This window comes from Zeugodacus cucurbitae, chromosome 5, assembly GCF_028554725.1.
Source record: "Zeugodacus cucurbitae isolate PBARC_wt_2022May chromosome 5, idZeuCucr1.2, whole genome shotgun sequence".
NCBI classification, from domain to species: Eukaryota; Metazoa; Arthropoda; class Insecta; order Diptera; family Tephritidae; genus Zeugodacus; species Zeugodacus cucurbitae.
Window position 1 is genome coordinate 37,300,574 of NC_071670.1, and position 23,995 is coordinate 37,324,568.

The window sequence follows — 23,995 nt, forward strand, 5'->3', positions numbered from 1 at the left end:
TTCCAGCTGAAGTTGTAATTCTAGTTAAGGTTGTAATTCCAGTTAAAGTTGTAATTACAGTTGAAGTTGTAATTATAGTCAAAGGTGTAATTCCAGTTGAAGTTGTAATGAACTTGAAAATTATACGAAGTCGTTATTTTCCGTGATTTTTTTTTTTTTTTTTTTTGATATGAAGAGGAGATCTTCAAATTTTAACATTTTGCTTGGATTTGTAATTTGATGATAATTTATGAAATATCTAAGGTTTCATTCACCGATCATATATTATTTTTTTTAAATTTTGGCATTATTTTCGAAACTACATTGGTTAGTGTAGTAACTTAAAAAAAAAATGCTGTAATAAAGGGTGATTTTTTAAGAGCTTGATAACTTTTTTTAAAAAAAAAACGCAAAATCTCATCGGTTCTTTATTTGAAACGTTAGATTGGTTCATGACATTTACTTTTTGAAGATAATTTCATTTAAATGTTGACCGCGGCTGCGTCTTAGGTGGTCCATTCGGAAAGTCCAATTTTGGGCAACTTTTTCGAGCATTTCGGCCGGAATAGCCCGAATTTCTTCGGAAATGTTGTCTTCCAAAGCTGGAATAGTTGCTGGCTTATTTCTGTAGACTTTAGACTTGACGTAGCCCCACAAAAAATAGTCTAAAGGCGTTAAATCGCATGATCTTGGTGGCCAACTTACGGGTCCATTTCTTGAGATGAATTGTTCTCCGAAGTTTTCCCTCAAAATGGCCATAGAATCGCGAGCTGTGTGGCATGTAGCGCCATCTTGTTGAAACCACATGTCAACCAAGTTCAGTTCTTCCATTTTTGGCAACAAAAAGTTTGTTAGCATCGAACGATAGCGATCGCCATTCACCGTAACGTTGCGTCCAACAGCATCTTTGAAAAAATACGGTCCAATGATTCCACCAGCGTACAAACCACACCAAACAGTGCATTTTTCGGGATGCATGGGCAGTTCTTGAACGGCTTCTGGTTGCTCTTCACCCCAAATGCGGCAATTTTGCTTATTTACGTAGCCATTCAACCAGAAATGAGCCTCATCGCTGAACAAAATTTGTCGATAAAAAAGCGGATTTCACATTTCGAACCGAACACTGATTTTGGTAATAAAATTCAATGATTTGCAAGCGTTGCTCGTTAGTAAGTCTATTCATGATGAAATGTCAAAGCATACTGAGCATCTTTCTCTTTGACACCATGTCTGAAATCCCACGTGATCTGTCAAATACTAATGCATGAAAATCCTAACCTCAAAAAAATCACCCGTTACTTCATTTGGACGTCGATATAGATTCCGTATTTACCAGGTTTGAATTAAGTCTAGTTTTAAATTCTTGTCGGGAGATTTCTTATGAAAGCTACTAAAGTAGCTAGTATATAAAAAAACTATAATAAAATAAAACAGAATTAGAAGAAACCAACTTAAAATGAGTAAAGCTTTATCAATATTTCAGAAATATATACACGTATCTTCCTACTTTTGGCTAAATAAACTAAATGCTTATTAAAACAACCCCACTAAATTCGCTTCCATTCTATGGACAAACTAACGAATACAAATTTCCACACTTTCTGCAAAATGCTTTTGAAACTTGATGCGTGATTCATGTTTTATTTCCGCGCAAATCATAACCTCACATTTCGCAATAACAACCGAGTGCAACGACAAAGTTCAAATCACTTATCACGCGCAGCAACAAAAAGTGAAATCAGCAACGTGAGATAATCAGTTGCACTCGGCAGCCAAATAATGAACTTGCATTTGGTGTTGCGAGCACAGGCGACCACTGACTAGTGAAATATTAGTGAAAGTTGCAGCTTACTGCTAAACGCAGTTGTTATAGGTGTACATAGTAGTGCTGCAATGTATCTGTGATTGTTCTTTGGAGATAATTTATAGAAATGCAAGGGTAATGTGTGATTTAGAGTTCTGAAAAATTTAATGGACATAATTATGGTTAATTAATGTGAAGTCTTATTTAAACTAGAAATATTTTTTTTCTTTTTTGTTAATTAGCTTTTAAATCAAATACCATTCCATATCATTTATAACAAAGAGTTTTCGTTGGTACTCTAATCAATATATACTTGCGTAACGCTTTGACTAGAACGTTATCTGACCTAACGAGATGCCTCCGAATGATATAACCAGAACTGTTATATCGATTTTTTATAGTTTAGATAGTTTATACTGTGGAATCGGCAAGGTTGTTTCATGTATAGTTTTTGAATGTCAGTGTTTTAAAGAGTGACCGCTCACAAGCATAAACCGCTATAGTTGAAGCTTTAAACACGTTTTTCTCGAAACGACATATTTCAAAATTGCTGACATCATAACTCAACTCAAATTAAATCTAAGTATTCTTGAATATATTTACTATACAATGACATACGAGATTTTTGATTTTTTGATGACCAATTTTGTATTATAGCCCCTTAAAATGGAGTTCTGCGAGTTGGTTATTGGTTGGTTGGTTATCTTTATATGTATTATTATCATGTCTCATTCCTTGAGCGATGATTCGGAAAGAAACAAAAGCCCAAAAGAATTGGGTCTAATTAGCTATCATTTCTTATGTGACTTTTGAACATCGAAACATCAATCTAAATGAGTCGAATCGAGAGGTCGGTGACTCTGTGATAATCTGCTTAAATTTAAAAAATACAGCTTAAATTTTTTAGCTAAAGTTATTTCCTTTTTTAATATTATTGTCCTTAAAAGAGGTGGTTGAACAACTAGAAATCATGTACGGTCTCAAATATTCCCCCATTTTCTAGATAGAGTAGATTCACCAAAGATTTGGTAACCATTTCAATATTTCTGCTTCAAAAGTTTCAACAGTTTTCAATATTCGTCGATCGAAGGAGCATCTTCTCGTTTAGTCTTCTCAAATTTGCATTGATCCCAAGGTTTTTTTCTTTTATGGACTTATCAATATTTATTCAAGTTTTTTCAAGATAGGTTGCTTGGTGTAATGATATTATATTGCGCAATGAATATTTTTGTTATGCTTTTCCCAGCCTGTTTTATCATCTTCGTGTCATTATTGATATTTCATCTTTATACCTCTACTGATATGTAGAGAGTTTCCTTAAAATATCCCAACAAAAATGTTTTGCTGATTGTATCCTTAGGTATATTTGTGTAATTTATAGTGATTTTGTTCAAGAAAAGCTAAAGCCTTTTTTTCAATGTTTGAAATATGTAGACCAAGCTCTGCTGTTTTATGAAATACTGGGCCTATTTGGCTAACTAAAAATATGCCAACATTTCGGTTACATAACCTCGATTCTAGTGAGATCAGGACTGTGCAAACCAAATAACCTAAAACATCAACAAACAATGTCTTGCTCTTACTTAGAAAATTGGGATAGGTCCAAAGTACTTAAATCAGATTTGAAAAATAGTAGTAAAATTTAATTCTGAAGTAAACGGACACAATACACCCTGATGAAACTGCCTGGAAGCGGAACAGTAACAGCTGAACATTCGCTGCATAACTTTCATTCATAAAAGGCGTGAGGCTTTCCTTGAACTTGCGCTGCGGTGCAGTGTGCTTAAATTGTCCGTATTTCAGCTTGAACAGCAGCGTCGATGCAGCAAATTAACGTTTCATGTCCAGATGTTTGAAGCGTACCATTGCCACTCCGTTTCGCACTGGGTTGCATTGAAAAGTAGTTGAGTGCCACTTACGTTCCACAAGAGCGCCACAAGTGAGAGAGTGCGAGTAAATTTACTGCACTTATATTCGCTCATTTGAGAACATATGCGAGCTGACGCATGCGCTCTCAACGACTAAAACTCAATTACGCTCACGTACTCACGAATCATACGCTCACAGTGCGTATTGTCCTTTTAACCGTTAGAGACAAAAGCAATTACTGTCACAATTTTGTCATTTCCACAGCCGTGTGCTTGATACGCACGCAGCCCAAATTGTGGCGGGTGGATTTCGTAACACGAACGCAGCAGCAGCAGCAGCAGGAGGTGTGCATGCAAGTCGAGCTACTTGCCGTGCAACGCTCGGTTTTTCGGCGGCTTCGTTCCACAGTCGCATGCTTGTTCGGCAGCGCAGACATGTACAAGTAGGAAAGTATTGGCCGAGTTTTTGTAAGGATGCTACTAATGCTATGCGCTCGGTTAGTTTCGTTAAGGATACCAACGGTAGTGGTAACGTTGAATTCGTACGTATGCGTTTTGAACGCACAAAATAGCTCGTTTGTGCTGCCAAGTGAACGATATCGTTTTATGAACTGCGGTTGTTTGAGGTAGTTACCGTTATGGAAAATATTTTAATGTAGAAAAATAAATGAGAATAAATGGCAAATAATTTGTGTTCTCGTGTATTAATAAACTCGATTAAACATTTCGTGCGGTGTTGGTGCGTTGCATAATCAGAGCATTAGCATATAAACAAGAAAATAGTATAAAACTAAAAATCATTGTATACTTGTAGGCGCAAAGCGAGGCGCTTTAAAAGGTGTGTGCATTAGAAAATCAGGCTACCACTTGCTTGCTTGCTAGCTGCTTGGCTAGTTGGCTGGTTGGCTGACATTTCAACATCGCGAAACGAAAGCGTGTCGATTGAGTCGGTGAAAAGTCAACGTTGCCTTTGTTATTATTGTTTTTGCTCAGGCGAAAAGTGCAGTGTGTCGGTGTGTCAGTTGAGCGCTGCTGCGTCGGCGGCGCACCAACAGCCGTATACACGTTCACACACGAAGAGGCTTAATTTAAGACGAAAGTCGGTCAGTTGGAAGTCTCGGTCGCGGTGCTGAAGTCGCAAGCGTTCGCAAACGAAATTGCTACAGCGTTAGTCGTGTCGTGCTGCCACTTTAGCAAGCTGGCAGCGAACGCACTAAAGTGCATCGAGCGTAAAGCATACCTGACCCCGGTTAATGTCAAAAGGTTTTCGTAGTGCTTTTGTGTGTGACAATAATTGCAGTAACGATTGGCCGAACGCATTAAGCAGCAGAGGGTTAAACTCGAGTGCTATAATATATAAAATGCAAGCGTTTAAATAAATACAAAAAATGGAAAAATTCTGAAAATAACGGTGAAGGTTATTAATATTGTTATTTAAGCCAAATTTAAAGTCTACAACTAGGCGGTTGCAATTTTGACAAACTAGAGCATAACTTTAGGCAAAAAGTTTAAATACAAAATGATGTGATAATAATGCGATTTTGAGAAAAAAAAATAAATAAAAACAAATAACGAATATAATTTGATATGTGAGTGAAAATATATAGCGCCTAAAAGCACATATAAATTCAGCATTATGGCATGAACTTATTGAATATAAATAAACTGAAATACAATAATAATAATAAAAATAATAAATACCAATAAAACCAAAGTTATTTGCAATCATTTCAATAACTCAATAACTTTGACTTTCTACTAGCATACATTTAGGCGCAACAAGACAACTGTTGATACCACCAAACAAGTGAATGTGTAAATACAATAAAATTCGAGGGCATATAAAATTGATGAGCTTATCGATTAAATAAAATTATACGCAGCCCTTTATTATAGCAAACGAAACTCGTAGTTGCTAAGCATAGTATACTTCTCAGCGCGAAAAAAATTAAATTAATTAATTAAATAATTTTGGCCTAATAAATGTATTGCAAACAATTGTGTGAGTGTATTTCTGCAGCAAAAGAGACTGTACGCTAAGCTAACTGCACTTACTAAGTAAAATAAAGTAAATAGATATCATTAAACCGCCTAAAGGTATGCTAAATTTGTGCGCCACATTAACAAGTCAGCATAGAGTTTGTAACATAAATGCACAATACACACCAATGAGCTAAGTGACAGCCGCAAAGCATTAACGTTTAACTTTGCACATATTTCGCATCGGTCTAGCCTACTTTAGGGCACTTTGACACTTTTGAAAACACCAAAAGCATAAGCATTTGTCAAATGTCTGCACAACTACTACTAAGTAATTGAAGTATATTTACTCGCATTTACGTTTCGCATATCAAGTTAACAAGTTTGTGTCAAGTGCTTGCGCCTTAAATTATGCCAGCTTCACTTTCACTTTGAGTGCCCTACAAACTTTGACGTAGGCAGCAAATCTGTGCTTGAACTCAAAAATAACATAAAATAGAACTAAAAAAGAATAAATATATCTGTAAGCGCAACAACAAAACCCGAAATATTTCTGTGCCAAAACCGAAGCGGAAGAGCTACAGAAATTGTAAGCTTGAAGAACGTAACATACTTTCAGGCGCTGCGCAACATGCAAAGTGCGAAGAAAGAGATGCTAGCGCTTGAGTGCTGGTTTTGAGTGGCAACAAATTACCATTTCACATTCCGTATTAGATACCTTTTCCGTGCGCACCGTATCGTATGGCAAAACTTTGCGTCTAAAAGTTAAGTTAAGTGAGTTGTGAATGTGTTGGAAAGTTGGTCAGAAGTGAAAAAACCAACAAAAACAAAAAAAACAACAAAATCACAAAGTCAGTTTTACATTTGGCTTGTGCGTTTGTCACGTCTCTAGACGTGAAAAAAGGTACTAAAGCACAGAAAAACGTGGAAATAAAATAAAATTGAAAAGTTGCCGTGAGTAAAAGTGGTTTTCGCATATTTCCGTTGCATACTTGTTGGCGCGTAACCGAAACTTTCAACTTTGGTGCATAGCAAACCTTTTGCCACAGCAGTTTTGTAACTGATATGTCATGTCGACTGTCGACTAACGCGACAGCACTCACTGTCTAGCTGCGTTGCAGTCAAGCGAAAAGTCTAACTTCTAACGCCAGCTGTAGGTGCTGGGGCGTATACGCAACCCACATACCCACTACAAGTGTGCGGCCCACTTTTATATGTGTGTTGCCTACATGTAGGCGCATAAAGTAATTCATTTTCTACTTAAATGTAATCAAATTGAACATTGTAAAATTTGTAAAATGTTCAAATGCGCATACGTATGTAAATTTTTCAATTCGTGCGCGAAATTTTATTGTGCCAACAAATTGTGAAAAATTGTGAATTGAAGATTTTTATGACCCCTTAGACAGCACGTAAAAATCAAGCCACGTGTGTGCACATTAGACCCCCTAAAGTATACAATTTGTATGCAAAAAGTACATCAGTCAAGCGAAGCGCCGACTTTTGGACTTTTGCTTTTTCGCCTAACTCCGAGTACATACAAACATTGAACTCACGCTGACAGCCTGCCACGCATGAAGGACATCATCTGGCAGTTGTAAATAAGGATTTCTCATATTCGTAGCTCGTAAAATTCGCAAGGTTACGCCGTGTCGCGCTGCTTTATTTCCCCCATTGAACTCACAGGGGTCCCCCGGCAGGCAATGCGACAAAACTGCAAGCATATTACCGGCACTTGTGGCATTGTATTTGCGTGCGAATAAAATTTATTTATACAAATTTACAAGGTAAGTTCAAGCTTTACTTTTTCTGCTAAAAAATATAATTTTTTTTACTTTACAACCACATATGAGTCCTACATGCAGAAAAATGAAAATAAAAATCAGCAAGTCAGAAAGAAAAGCACCACAAGCGTAGTTGGTGCCCTCAAAATGTATGAATTCCCACAAATTTCGCTCAAGTGCGTGTTTACGGCTGTCAAATAAGTCGCAACCCTCTCTAAGTCAGCGCGGCAGCTATAAATATTTTTTAGTTGTTGAGCAATTGAAAAAAATGCCCACACACACACATCCACAAACATTCTGGCGTACACTCGTTTGCACACTTTATGTGTCATAACCTTTTTGATGGTCATTCAAGTTTTACACCTTGAGCTTCGTGTCGCTTTAGCTTGTGTTTTATTGCCGTCAAATTTCATGCTCGTGCTCAACATCTGCACTCCAATTCGCCTTTTTTTTTTGCTTTTTTTCATTTCGTACATTGTCTTTCACTTGTGCGCTTTTTTGTTGTACTTTTACTGTCTCATTGTCGTTGCTTATCAATTTCGTTGTTATCTTGCTACACACCAAAAATGCTTTTTTATTTGCTCATTTGTATATTTCTTGATCTTGGGGGCATTTCTTAGCACATTTAAAGTTTTTGTGTTTCATTTCAATTTGTAAATTTTTTGAAATATAAATTTGTAGAAAGTTTTGCTGATTGAAAGATATTTGTTGCATAAAAGAAATGCTTCATTAGTACAACTTCAACATGTCCAGTTAATGGTCTTTGAAACATTGCCGACATCTTTCTGTCAACTTTCAAATTAATTTCATTTAAAGTATGGAAAAAGAAGAATGCAGCTTCTTAGACGGCTAATTAGAATCACAGAATGTTAATATATTTCTAGCGGAAGATTAAATTCCGTTCGAAAAATATATATTGAGATAAGCTATATCCAACTAAGCTTTTTCTGCCTATAATTATAAATATAGAGCAGCTCTTTGGGAAACAGCTTAACATTTAATATCAGTTTTGCACAGTAGTTAATGGATCAATTAATCGACAATTGCTCGACTAAAGCGTTGATTTAGATCGATTTACCATACGAATTTTTTTTTTACATTAATTCTTGATCGAATAGAAATCGAGGTTGGAACTGGAATGTAACTCTTCGGGTTGTCGTCCATGCCGTCAATTTGGCTGTGTTTATTTGTAAAATAGCAATCAGCCGATGAAACTTACCAACTCTTTATGAACAGCAAAAACAACAACGTATAACAGCTGATCGTTAATTGAGTAGCCGGCTGTGCGAATGGTAAATACTGATTTCTCCTATAATCTTAATGTATTAAATTAATTTAGCTGTGTGAAAAGACTTGCATTTTGATTCGAAATGAGAGGCATAGGAACTGGTATGGGTTCTAAAATGTCTGGAAAATGAAATATAAAAAAATGTATTTCCCCAACAGTAAAAAAAAAATGTACGATTTAAAAAAATATATATATGAATGAGCTTAATTAGCCCTTGGTCGCTCCACGGTGTTCTCAAGTGCCATATTACTTTTTGCTCTTTTAAACGGAACGGTTGAATTTTTGATAAAATGCTGACCGACGGAATTATTTTATTTTTTTTTTAATTTATTGGGAAAATAGATTAGAAAAATGATTTCTTTCTGGTCTCGGTCAACAAGGTTTTTGAGAAGGGGAACAACATGATCATAAGATACTGATTCCTAATTTATTTTTTTTCATGTCACTTTTTTGATTTCATTACCTCCTTGTCTCAGTTTGATATACGTAGTATATGCACCGGCCAGACCGGTTACAATTATTATAAAAGTAGTGATTTTATCATTAAAAATAATTCGTAATATTTCATTATCAATAAGAAATATTTTCTATTTGCTAAAAGTTGCCAAGTAGGATGAAAACTCAATTACAATTATATCTTCTGTGGAAAAAGTAAAAAGTATTACCTACAAAAGAGCTACCAATAATTTGGTCCATTGTTAAGGCATATATTTTTTATCTGATTGAAAGTGGTATTTTCAGAATTTGGATATAAGTTCGAATAGTTATTAAACAAAAATGATGATGGAAAGCTGCGGAGTTAATAGTCTTAGGTCGGATATTATTTCGAGATACGTACACATCTATGTCGTCGGAACGCTACTCCTATTCATAAACGATACTCTTACAATTGATAACTCAATTCTAATCTATGTGTGTATGTCATTGAACTCCGTCTAAACAAGCGGCTAGACCGAATAGAATGGAATGTTTTGTAGGTTTTCAGGTGGATTTGAAAATGGTTTATACTCACCATTCGATCCAATTTAAATAGTGAATTTAAGTTATTTTAAATTTATAAATTTTTTTGACCAAAAATAGATGGCGCCATTGGAATTGTATAGAAACGGAACTGTTTTACAATAGGCAGTAGCGACATCCGTCATATCTTCAAACTAATTATATATTACTTCCAATTATGTTATTATGTATGCTTCTTTTCATACTTTGTTTAATATCCTAATAGCTGGATGTCTATCGAGTCCGCTAGTTAATCATATAATCATTAGAGAACTGAACTATCATAGCTCTAGCTCTAGTAAGAAGGTAGTAAATTTCGGTATGTGAAATTTCGGAAATACTACTGACCACTCTTCAACAATTTATCATTAAAATCGGTTGGAATGAAAAAAATAAATTTATGTTTTCAAGTAATATATGAAGTTGTATTTTTTTGAACGCTGATGTTGATGTTTCATGAACATGATTGAACTTCTTAAAGTGAGTTTTCTTGTGTATAAGTACTTTATCATTTCTACCATTTGCAAAAATATATAGTGAATTTCTGGTTACTTTTTTTTATTTAAATGCCATACATTGAAGAAGTTTTCTACGTTGAAATATTAAATTGCTTTCAATCCGAAAATTACTTTGAGTTTTCTTTAAATTACAAAAAAAAAATAATAATAATTCTTGAATTTAAATAATGGTTAAACTTAATTACGCATTCTACTTGTCAATTCACTTGTAAGAAATCTTGTATTTTCTTTAAAACAGAGTTAAATATTTAACCATTTAGCCTGTGGTTGATTGCAATTAAGCAGCAGAAAAGGGCAGACACAAAAGAAATAAACAAAAAAGTCCATTTGTACCAACATTAAATTACTTCACATATTTATGAATTTATGTAGCAAAATATTGTTTAATTTTTAGAAAAACAACTAACTTCATTTACCGCAGATTACAATAGTGCAACAATACAAAAACAAAAACATGCAAGTGGTGTTTTTTTTTTACAGATATTTATGAAATTCGAATAAAAATGATAATTTAATAGATAGAGTTGACTTTAAAAGCCCATATTTGCGTGCATTTTCTATACTTATATCCTTGTTTGCACCAATAAGTTATTTATTTGCTAAGCGTTTATGTTTATAACTGATAGATTTATCGTTTAACAAAGCATATTTCCTGTCAACACAACAACAAATATATGAATTGCTATTTAGTATATGAACTTGTTTATTGCTTTTTGCTTTTATTTTCTTTAGATGACTATTAATTGATGCCATTTTTTGTGGTAAAAACATGGAAACGTCTCTGGCAGTCGCTTGATTGGCAAAGAAAGTATTTTAATTCATATATATGCTATCAAATACATATGTATATGTGTATGTTTACTTGGCATATTTGTTGCCATGCGTACTAGTGCATTTTCTGCTGGCATCTCGACAGTTTCTTAAAATTTTACATAAGTAAACAATGCTGTTTATTTACTGGCAGCAGCTGGAAAAACATTTTTATTGCAGAGTTTGAAAGGATTTTTTAAATGTCAGAATTGCAAGGTATATTTGCTTGGGAAATATGCAAATATTTGTGGATTTGCTTAAGATATTAAAATATTTGTGTATATATTCATTCAGTTGAGTAGTGAAACTATTAATTTATTTCAGTCTACGGGGTAAGAAGTGAAAGCTCATTTGTATTTGTATTTTAGTTTGATATTTTTCTATTTTTAGTGTTTTATTTGTTACGTGTACACTGTAATTGTATTTAAAATCTAAATTCTCGTATTTACAGTTTTCGAATAAATTTCTCTGCTTTATTTTGACTTTTATGTATTCATGGTAAAATTCTCCACGCCCGCCAGACATGTTAAAGATTTCTCACAAGTTTGTCGTAGTGAAATTTTCGGTTTTATTCATGATTGTTGCGGACTTCTACATATTTTATATCTAAAACCATGATTAACAAAATATATTTGGACTCTACATATATGTGGCATTATTACTTAAATCTGTTCAAGTTTGACAGATTTCTTTCGTACTTTGATACAGCAAACATCATTATATTATGATGATTATATCAAAATGTGCAAAAAACTTTGTTGCCATTATTAGGCAAACATATTATGAAGGAAATTGGGAAGTTACCGCAGCTAAAAAATTAATAAATGCAAATATAATTGTGTGCGGTATATTAAAAAAGTGTTAAAAAACGGCGAAATACGTATATATCAATTATTTCTGTATACTTAAGACCAGTGCGAAATTTTATAATATTATCTATTCAGGGAATTTCACCTTAAATACTTAGTTTCTCCAGTGATTCTTCCATTGCTTCACTTCACTTATAACGCGCAAGCTAAAGTACATCAAATTGGATATGAGAGAAATAATCTAGCCTCATCTGGTAAAAGAAGATTAAGTCTACCAAAATCAATTAGAATGTTGCAAAGTGCCACTGCAGTCTTGCTTACTATTTTTTACATTTTACATTTTTCTCAATTCCCATATCGTCAGTGTAGCGTCATTGAATTTGACATACTGGAGACTGGGCATTCGTGTATACGTCTTAATGCTTAAGGGGCTATACCAGTGTGACATTTAAAAAAATCGATTTTTTTTGTTTTTTGCTTATTCGATAGTATATACTTTCAAAAATATCCTGTCAAAGCGGTAAGACCGTATCTTGAACAGTTTTTGAATGACAGCGTTCTAAAGAGCGACTGATCATACATATAAGCCGCTATAGTCTCGAAACGACTTTTTCAAAATTGCTGACCGACCGACTTAAAATTAAAACTGAGTATTCTTGATTATATTTACTATACAATGACCTTTTTGATTGGTTGCAAATTATCAATTTGGTATTAAAACAAGCAAGGAAAGGCTAAGTTCGGGTGCAACCGAACATTTTATACTCTCGCAATTTATTGAAGAAATATAACCAATACATATATGCGGAATAAAGCTTCCCGTATTTTTGAAAAACCTATAATTAGGTATATGGGAGCTAGGAGAAGATACTTTTGAAAAACCTACAATGAGGTATATGGAAATGTTATGACCCGATTATAATAATTTTTGGAGCAGAGACACACTATTAGAAGAAAACAATTTCCTCTGAATTACATTAAATTAACTAAGAGATTTACCCATATTTTCGGTTAAAATTTATCCTTAGGCGCTGAGTTCAACATGTTCGATATCTGGGGCCTTGAAAAGTTATGGTCCGTTTTCGACAATTTTTTCCCAAGTGAAGCCAGAGATGATATGCACTAATTGTGTAAAGTTTTATTCCGTTATCTTCATTGGTTCCTTATGTTTACATTATAAAGTGAAGGAATACGATGGATTTCAAAATTGAGTTATAAGGAAAGTAGTCGTGATTGTGGACCGATTTCGTTAATTTTTTGTCCGTGTTATCAGGGTGTCAAGAAAATATTATATACGGAATTTCATTCTAATCGGTCGAGTAGTTCCTGAGATATGGTTTTTGACCCATAAGTGGGCGATGCCACGCCCATTTTCCATTTTGTAAAAAAATCTGAGTACAGCTCCCTTCTGCTTTTTCTTCTTTTCGTTAGTTAGTTAACCCACTTTTAGTCATTTTCAACCTAACCTTTGTATGGGAGGTGGGCGTGGTTATTATCTGATTTCAACTATTTTCATGGTGTGTGGTGGGATATGTAAGAGAACCGACTGCAGAAAGTTTGGTTTATATAGCTTTATTAGTTTGCGAGTTAAATACAAATAACCGATTTGTGGGCGGGCCACGCCCACTTCACCCAAAAAATTACATCCAAATATGCCCCCTCTTAGTGCGATCCTTTATTCCAAATTTTACTTTTATATCTTCATTTATGGCTTATAGGTTTTTGGTTTTCGCCATTTTGTGGGCGTGGCAATGCCCGATTCTGCCCATTTTCGAACTTGATCTTCTTATGATGCCAAGGAATATTTGTGCCAAGTTTCGTCAAGATATCTTAATTTTTACTCAAGTTACAGCTTGCACAGATGGACAGACGGACAGACGGACGGACGGACAGACATCCGGATTTCAAATCTACTCGTCACCCTGATCACTTTGGTATATATAAGCCTATATCTAACTCGTTTAGTTTTGGGTGTTACAAACAACCGTTATGCGAACAAAACTATAATACTCTCTTTAGCAACTTTTGTTGCGAGAGTATAAAAATTACCTTTGTTTTACCTCAAAAACGACATTTTTTCAGAACCACGTTATGTTGTTAATTTTTGATATTTTTCAATAATCGTAGGTCATTGTATAGGAAATATATTCAACTTTTATAAACTTTTTAATTTTTTTTTTGGGCATATCCGAAGACAGCACATAACTCTGTTATTTTTCTATACTTTTGTAAAAAAAAATTTTAAAATACATCTAAAAAATATCATTTATAATGTTTAAAAATGTTGAAACATTCGATCGAGTGCATAAGTGGTATGAACATAAGTGGTATAAATAAATAGAGATATAATAGAAGCATTAAGCTTCTATAAATAGGTATTCTTTGTATGTTTTTCAAAATTTTCTATCAAGAGAGCTCAAACGAGGCGATTAGGGAAGTGGCGAATCGAACTGCTGTCATTAGTATGTGCTGACTTAAATATTGTCTTTATATTTTCATTGCTCACTTAAAAATGAGCTTAGGAATTATTGGAAGTATTTATTATTATATTTATATTTTAGCGTTCAATAATTTACTGTCAATTAAGTGTGTCAGCTTATTTTGACTATGAGCGATCACTCTTTATTAAACCACTTCAATTTTGCATAGGAAACCACTTTCCAAAACCAAAAAGAAAATCAAAATTTGTAAAGCAAAATGAACAAAAAACAGAATAAATAAATCAAAACTTACTTGCGACAAACTTATGCATTTGCGATTTAGTGGCATTCAGTTGTTTAATTACTCGCTAAACTTCGCAATTAATATGAGAAGTTTTATTTTTGTGGTACTTTTATGGCTTGCCGGTTTCACTGTTGATTTCGCAAAGTTTGTGCTGCGTTCTGATTTACTTTGTTGCCTCGATCGTCGTGGCATACAATTTCCTTTCATTCGCAGTCATTCGTATGATTTATTCAAAAATAAAAACAAAGCCAGTGACCAGTCAGAAATAAAACGAAAAAAAAATGAAATATGAAATTCAGGAAAAACTCAAACCACAAAACGGAAATAAAGCAACCAAATGAAAAAAATACGCGTTTGCAATATTTTTTTTTGCGTATTTTCCAGCACATTTTGCGTAGCATATTTTTTCCGCTCCGTCTGCACTTAGTTATAACGTGGCTGTGACCCGGGAGCACTGGATTTGCTTAAGTTAGCATGGAAATATTGTTTCGTTTGTTTTTACGGATTTTTGTTTTTGTTGTTTTTTTGCTGGTTATGCAAGAAAATTTGAAATGGACTAACTCATTTATCTTTCGCTCACCGACAAACTGTAAACGCCTACTTTTCATGCCCTCGCCCACTAAATTTGAATGCCACTCCCCGCACGTACGATTTGAGATGGCAAACCATTTTATTTTTACTGGAATTTATGGAGCTACTTGGGCAAAGCGTGGTTGTGAGTTGCCGCTAAGCCACGCATATTGTTTTATTTTTCACTTAAACCCACTTCCTTCCGTCCGCATGCCGACCCACCCGCCACATTGAGTATTCAACTACTTCGAACGCTATACCCATTTCGCCTCATTCGCAATTCATTTCCTGTATGAAAACCCGCAATCAAGTGGTGGATTAAGTGCCGCTGCTGCCACAGCCGTCGCGGCCTTTCAGTTCCATAGTTTGCCGTTTGCGTTGTTGTTGTTTTGCTTTTCCTCTTGCTGCTCGTCAAACTCTGTGACAGCTTAACAAATGCTTAATAATTAATTAAGAAATACGCGCGGTCGCTGGAAAAAAATCAAAATAAACGCAATTTTTATTTTATTTTATTTTTATTGTGTATATTGTTGACCAGCTTTTTAAAGCACACACCTTACACTCGTTCGCGTTCGAAGTGCTATTTGCTGCTGGTTCGACACGCAGCTGACTTTCTTCCGTTTCTTTGTCTGCGGCTTTGCGGCATTTATGTGCGAATTTGGTCGGGATTTTAAGGAGATTTGTGTGGAATAAAACTTTGTGGCACTTGCTAATTGTTTATTATTAACAAATTTATACATTTTTTGAAAGTTTTCACATTTTAATTTTTGTATTTTTGTAGTGATAATTTATGCAGAAGAATTCAAAAGCTTTAATTTTATCATGTACATATTATAAAGTCATGATTAGTGTCAATTAAAAAATTTTGAAACTGATGCAACATTTGTTTGGGCCTGAAAAATATTTTTTTTGGGTAATAGTATGATCTGACATGCATACGATTTTGGTTTTAACTGTAAGATAACAATTATAATTATTTTCAATTCAAAAAATATTTTTTAGTGTTAATATTTACTTAAATAAATTATATTTACCTAAATAACTTTTTTGGAAAGATGCCCTCAACTCACCCCACCTCACGTGCTTTGTTATATTGATCTAAGAGAAAATAAAATTAATTAGTATTATTAAAAATTGGAAAATACGATGAGATAAGGGAAGCCATGTCAGGATTTGACAGAATTGTGAGATAATTGTTATTTGGAAAATATTTTAATTTTTTTCCTATCATAAGCTAGGGGTATCTCTAGAACCCCAGAAATACTGGTGTGTTTTTTCTTTAAGCCTACAAGTTGCACGGAAAACGTTTTAAGACTTTAATTTTCTAATATCTAACAAGTAAGGAAGGGCTAAGTTCGGGTGTAACCGAACATTTTATACTCTCGCAATTTATTTATTTAACTTTATTTATATTATATAATACACAATTTGACCCACATATTCGTTATATATTATTATATATATTGTATAAAGTCCATTGAAAGTTGGAAACAATAATATTAGGTTAGAAGCACCGAGGTCCTTGATACATGGGGCCTTGAAATCCTATGGTCCGATTTCGGCGATTTTTAGAAATGGGCTGCCACACTATTAACATAGTATTTGTGCAAAGTTTTGCACCGATATCTTCACTAGTGCTTACTATATATATTGTAAAGTAAACGATTCAGATCATCATCTATGTTCTGGTATATAGGAGGTAGGCGTGGTTGTGAAGCGATTTGGCCAATTTTCACAACATATTATTGGGAGGTAAGGAAACTATTACAAACCAAGTTTCATTGAAATCGGTCGAGTAGTTCCTGAGATATGGTTTTTGACCCATAAGTGGGCGACGCCACGACTATTTTCCATTTTGTAAAAAAATCTGAGTGCAGCTTTCATCTGCCATTCCTTATGTGAAATTTAGTGTTTCTGACGTTTTTCCTTAGTGAGTTAACCCACTTTTAGTAATATTCAACCTAACTTTTGTATGGGAGGTGGGCGTGGTTATGATCTTTCATTTTTGGACTGTATTAGGAAGTGGCTAAAAAAACGACTGCAGATATAGCTCTATAGCTCCGACTGGTTTATATAGCTCTATTGGTTTGCGAGATATGTACAAAAAAACTTAGTAGGGGGCGGGGCCACGCCCACTTCCCCAAAAAAATTGCATCCAAATATGCCCCTTCATAGTGCGATCCTTCATACCAAATTTTATTTTCATATCTTTATTTATGGCTTAGTTATGGCACTTCATGTGTTTTCGGTATCCGCCATTTTGTGGGCGTGACAGTGGTCCAATTTTGCTCATTTCGAAAGCAACCTTCCTATGGTGCCAAGAAATAAGTGTGTCAAGTTTCATCAAGATATCTTAATTTTTACTCAAGTTACAGCTTGCACAGACGGACGGACGGACAGAGAGACATTCGGATTTGAACTCCACTCTTCACCCTGATCACTTTGGTATATATAACCCTATATCGAACTCGTTTAGTTTTGGGTGTTACAAACAACCGTTATGTGAACAAAACTATAATACTCTCTTTAGCAACATTTGTTGCGAGAGTATAAAAAGCAAAGGCATTTTTCGTTGTAATTTTATAATTTAAAAACGGGCTCATCGAATAATTTCAGGGAAACCCCCAAAAAAGCTATTTCATTTTTTTTGTTGTTCTTTAGTCTCGCTAAAAGTCAGGAATAGCAGAACCGATTTGGCTAATTTTAGTCTTGAAATGTCTGCGGAAGTACAGGCGAGGTTTAAGAAGTAAGCAAATATGGAAAATTGCTGGAAAGCTTTACTAAGTGAATTTTATTTGAGTTGACAACATAATAAAAATATTTTGAAGGTCGTCATTGTTGTTGCTTTGTTAAGTAATTTTTTTAAGTAATTAATTAATAAGAAACAAGATAATATCTATATCTAATATACCGATGCTAATGCCATAAACAGGACAATTCAAAGTCGAATTCCGGAAGATTTGTGCTCATATAAATCCAGGTTTGACGGCTGTGATAGGCATGCCGCCGTATCATTTGCGTCTCAAGGTTGGGTCTGTCATTATTATGCCTCGTAATATTCCTGCGGCGAAATTTTGTAATGGAACCCGACTGATTGTGACGCAAATATCGAATAATGTAATACGCCTTACAAGGGGGCAGATTACTTAATTTCACGAATTTCTTTGAGTTCCAAAGATTTGCCATTTCCGTTCAAACGTATTTTGTTCCTTGTTAAACTTGCATTTGTGACGATAATCAACAGGTCACAAGGACAGTCGCTGGAAGTGTATGGCATAAATCTGGAAATGCCATCGTTTTCACACGGCCAGTTATACGTGACGTGTTCACGTGTTCTTCTCTGTACATTTACGCGCCGGAACCACAAAATAATAAAAAAATACAAATAAATGATTTTCTAACAATATAAATTCAACTTTCTTTTAAAAACACATAATTTCACGCGCAGGGCAACGTCTGCGGGGTAAGCTAGTATTTTATAAAATTATTATTTTTTTCATGTATATCCTCTCTCAGTTATTTCGTTATTGACCTATTTGATTTGAAGACACCGAGAAGTCATTCCAATTTTTGTAGCAGACTCTCATTTGTAGTAAAATTAATGGAGCAGAATCATAGCCATACAAATGTTATTTGAAAATACATAAGCTTAAATCATATAGAACAATATCAGATGCATATTTTTATGTTAATCTGTTCTTACGTATAATATTAGATTCGATTCTTTTAATCTTAAGTAAGATTTTGGTTCCATTTTGCATTCCTGCATTGGATTTAGAAGAACTTAAATGCCTTTATTGGCCTCTGCGACTCTATCAACTCTGTTTGAAATCATATTTGCCCCATGACCTAATGTATTTTGTCTTTCTCCAGTGTGTTTGGAGAATTGTCTATAATGATTCGTTTGTAATTATTAAATCCACTTCTGTAAAAATATAATTTTTTTTTAATCAATTTACTGATTACTGTCATTAGAACTCTTCGCACACTACAGGACTGAAAAACAAACTACAAGTTATTTAAGTTTTCTTCAGTTCGAAAAGGGTTATATAAATTTGAATTTGGTATTTCATTAATCTATTAAATGAACTAACCGGCCGCTGCATCAAAATGATCTTATTTTTAGCGACATTCCAGCATTCCACGTATACGTCCCCACCAACCTAAATTTCCACATACTCATTGCTACATAGTGATTTGCTTATATTCCAATTTAACATATATAAACGCTTAATATAGCCACAATGCGCCCTTTATATGGCTGCTGATAGTCGTTGGCGTTTACTTTTCGACCACTAAATAGCCATGTTGGGCTTGCGGCGGCGGCATCGGCGGCACCTGTTGTTGGCTTCAAAGCATTGTGTGGCATTCATTTATACAACCAGCACACCTTTGAAAGCGCATAAGTGTGCACGTAATTGTTTGTTAATGTGCCACATGCAACCCATACCACCGCGCATACCACAATACACACACACACAAACAAAGTCCATTGTGTGCTCTCAGCAGAGCCAATAAAAGCAAATATAATAATTCAATTGAAAAGCATTTCAATAAACTCGCCATATTTACCAATAATTTCGGGCTATAAAATATATATTTATTTATTTGCTGACTTACTTTGTGGCCAACTGCCTATGTACGTACTCACCTGACTCCGACCACAATGCCTATAGGTCCATACTCCCGACAGGCTAGTAAAATTTAAGCGATTTTCTTATTGATATTTAACGGTAATGATTATTACCTTTGAATGCCTCTGAAAATTCTCTTGCCAGCGCTTGTTGTTTGTGTGCGCTAAGCTGTTTGTTTAAGCGCCAAATTATTATTTAATTTGATTATAAGCCTTATATATTGACATTATACATATATTTGTATATTAGCAAGTGTCTGCTTTGCATTACGTTCAACAAATTATTACATTTATCAAGTTTAATAAATATCACAATTTGCTCGTAACAAATTACTCCGTATTGAGTAATACGATACCCGTAGTTATTAGTCAGCAATCACGCTGTCTGCCATAGCCATATTAAAAGGTAATTAGCCGTGCATATGTCTAACATATTTGTATTTATTTAAGATTGTAACACATGCCTGGCTTGTATAACAAAATCGTTTACTTAACGACAATTGACTAAATATGCTATTTTTGTTTAATAGCACCTACAGTTTGACTTGGTTTATTATGCATTTAAATATCCAAAAGTAAATATATTTACTTAGTTGTATTACCATATCTCGAAAATAAATTTTGTTTGGTAATGGGTGTTCGAGTGGAAAATAAATTGGCTTTAATGCTAATAATTAAATGCCGTAAAATACCTTAAAATAATTAATACTATAAATAATTAATAGTATCAAGACAAATGTTCTTTGGTATAATTTATTATATTAATTAGCACCTAATATACTAATAAAGCATATCGCTTTCGTATTTCCTATTTATTTAAGCTAATAATGTTTCATAATAAACCAAAGGAGTAAAATAAATATATCATTGGTATTTCAAAAGTAATCAAATTATAAGTACACACACATTCTAAGGCAATTTCTTTCAGCTATAAGTACTTCTGAAAGTGAAAGGAAGTTTTGTTTCAAACTAGTCCTCAGTTTTGGCGATATATTTACAGTGAGTATTCCTTGAGGTCTTTAGAAAGAAAAATTTCACTGGATAGTTTTATCTGGATAACACATAAGCGATACGAATTTTATTTTTTGCTACTTTGTCGTGGTTTTCATTCATTTCAAATGTCACATTTATAAACGATTTGCCCTACATGTCTCTTTGGTTTTCATATAGAGTCCACAATCACATTTCTCTCCATTTTAAGGTGGTCTAAAATTATTTTTTTTATCTTTTTCACTTTTTTTGCCTTAACAGTGTCATTAAGATGGCCATCATTCATACTGTTTTCGGTTGTTTTTGTACCAATACAGAATGGCACAGAACCTTAACAATACTAAGTAAGGTTCTTTTTTATTTCAGCCGGATTTTCTTTCATCAAGAATAATGTTCTATTTACACACGAAATTCTTTCTGAACTATACTGAAAATTAGAGTGTTTGGAACGTTTTAGTCATTTATCAGAAAAAGTGACTTCAAAATTAGAGTTAAAAGTTATCCAGATCGTTAGTAGGGCATAACTTTTAGAAATTTCTTCTAATTTTATTTGTTCATTCATCTCATTCTATTGAGAAATCTTTCAAATTGACTGATATTTTCGGTATAAAGTTAGGTGTAGGTTTGCAGTTTTCATTATGCAGTATGGTGGCTTGATAAAGTTAACAAATATAGGCGAATTCAATGTCCACTGGTTAAATTATTTTAAATCACATATATCTTTCCTTAACCCTCTCATGATCGAATTAAAATGGGCGGAGCTAAAAATTTTTTTAGAATAAATATATATTAATCTTAACTCAAATATGATATGATAAAAATTTTGTCTTTTGTATCCTGCTTCAATAGTTACAGAATATTGCTAAAAGGCACAAATTAAATTATTATAAATAAAGTAAACACTTTTCTGATTACTGATTCTTTTTAAATAACTCTCTTCTCTTTACATATTTAAATAGTTCACTTTGTTTTAAAATAAAACAATTATTTTTATGTTTTTGAACACTTTTTGTAAAACCACTTTTGTATAACTTTTTTCGTGAAACGACTTTTCCAATTTCTCTCTGTGGAGAACACTTACAAAATGAACACGTGCACAGCTTATATCAGAAAAAGTAACTGTAAGTTTGCACAACACATAAGTCTATATAATTGAAAAAATCCATGGTCAAAAATATTTAATTAACGACGTAATCGGACCACTGCCACGAGATAGGTAATAATCGAAAACATATAAAGAGCTATAACTAAGCCAAAAATTGTGCTATTAAAATTTGATCGCACTATGAAGGGGCATATGTACTACTTAGGTACTAACTTATATAGTTCAAAAATGGAAAAAAATGGGATTATAACCACGCCCACCTCTCATACAAAGGTTATGTTGAAAACTACAAAAAATGCTTTAATTCAGTAAGGAAAAACACTAGAAACCAAAAATGAGCAAAATCTGGTCATAACTTCCCTATCTCCCATATAACTAATATTAGGGTTTCCAACTTTCAATGGACTTTATACCATATATATGCCGAACTTAGCCCTTCCTTACTTCTTTTAACTTCAAACTGTTTGCGAACATTAAGCCAGTACAAAAGTTAGAAATTTAAAGGTTAAAAAAATTAAAATTTTGAGTTATAAATAATATGCAGACGAGAACAAATGTTGGCACAGAGTGCTGCCAAGCTTTGCAATATCAAGGGAACGGTGCCAAATGCTGGCAAAAGAATGTTTAAATGTGTATGGCTTAACAATTTATGTATGTGTATTCTTTATTACGCCCAGTTCGCAGGCTTTAACAGAAGATGATTAACAAAATAAAAATTAAAAAAATAAATGTACTTGAATTTGAAGCAGTAGGCTTTAGCCTTATCATTATGCATATGAGAGTCATCTCTCACGTTAGAAATGCACAATTCTTTATTTGTGAGCATATCATTTCCATTTTACAACCACTTTGAAGCTGCACAGCCAACAGCTGTTGCTCTGTCTCTAAAACATCATTGTGCTCACCAAATGGTGTACTAAACTTTTTATTTCATTAATTTGTCTGCGGATTTTATGTCAGCTTCTTGCTAATTAAATTATATGGTGACACTGAATGTCTCTATGTATATATGCGACAGTTTGTACGACAGTCAATAAAAATGAAAGTCTGTGTTTGCATTTAGCCTTGTCTGACCATGTGCAATTGAAAGCACATCTATTTTATATCTACTAGTATACACTCTTTATGCGATTTTCAAGCTAATGAACATATATGTATGTATATGTGAGCAAATTAACATTACGTTGCCTAGACAGTTATTTGCGAGACAGCAAAGGCGCATATCAGAAACCTTGAGGAGTGAGTTTTAGTTTAGTATTGTCTGTGTTAAAGCTAATATATAAGAATAATGTTAGATAAAATGAGAAAAAAAATTGTGAAAATGTTAGTTCTTGTGAAGAAATAATTTAATCCAACTTTTTGTGTAATTAAATACATATCTATAGACTTTAGTTCCAGATATGCACCAGGAGCTCGCCTATTCATATATACCAACAGTCTGAGCGAAAGCCAGCAATGTCAGCTTTTGTAAATCTATTACAAATTCTGGCCACAAAAATGTGTTGTATTTGGTTTTGTCAAAGCCACTGTTGTTGTTGTTGTAATATATATCGTATAAGCGTTAGGTAGGTAGGTCGGCTACTTGCAAGCGGATATTGCACTAACTAGTGTAATTGAAATTGATTTCATGCAAAGGCAATAGGCAAGATGAAGTGCAACTACTCTAGTGTTGCATATATCTATGTAAAAGCTTATGTATGCACTGAGACTAGCGATTCACAGTGCGCTTGTGTCATTAGTAGTACTTTCTATAGGTATAAACAACTCAATACAAATGTCAACTGCTTGGCTATGTAAATATGTTGTTTGGCTACTTTTCGACTGCTGTCCTAAACTATATTAAGTCGACAGCTGCTATGTACGAGTAGTCGAAACAAGCATTTGCTTTAAGCTTGCATTCGAATTTCATGTGGTTAGTACTGTTACTCATACGACATGGTGTACAGTGGGGTTGAAGCTATGATTTAATGAAATATTGGAAAGTAGTTATTGCTAGGGCTTTAATCGTTGGTGTCTACAGGTTGTATTGTTGTTGTTTTTAGAAAATATACCTCTCATGCAAATCTAATCTCAAAAAAATTAAAAAAAAAATCTTCTAGGAAAATCGATATTTAAAAATTTTCGAAAAAAAAAT

General features: G+C 33.8%; 1 protein-coding gene across 3 annotated transcripts in view; it reads left to right on the plus strand.

Moving 5' to 3' along the window:
• Lac_4 (Lachesin) overlaps window positions 1-23,995 on the plus strand; it is a 398,804-nt gene that overhangs the window by 12,792 nt on the left and 362,017 nt on the right. Inside the window, exon 1 of one of the 3 annotated variants that reach the window (XM_054230632.1) lies at window positions 5,624-7,418. The exons of the other annotated variants lie outside the window; for them this stretch is intronic. The gene's annotated coding sequence lies outside the window, so the exon portion shown is untranslated. Of the gene's footprint in view, window positions 1-5,623; window positions 7,419-23,995 lie in introns of those variants that run through there. 3 annotated transcript variants of the gene reach the window in all.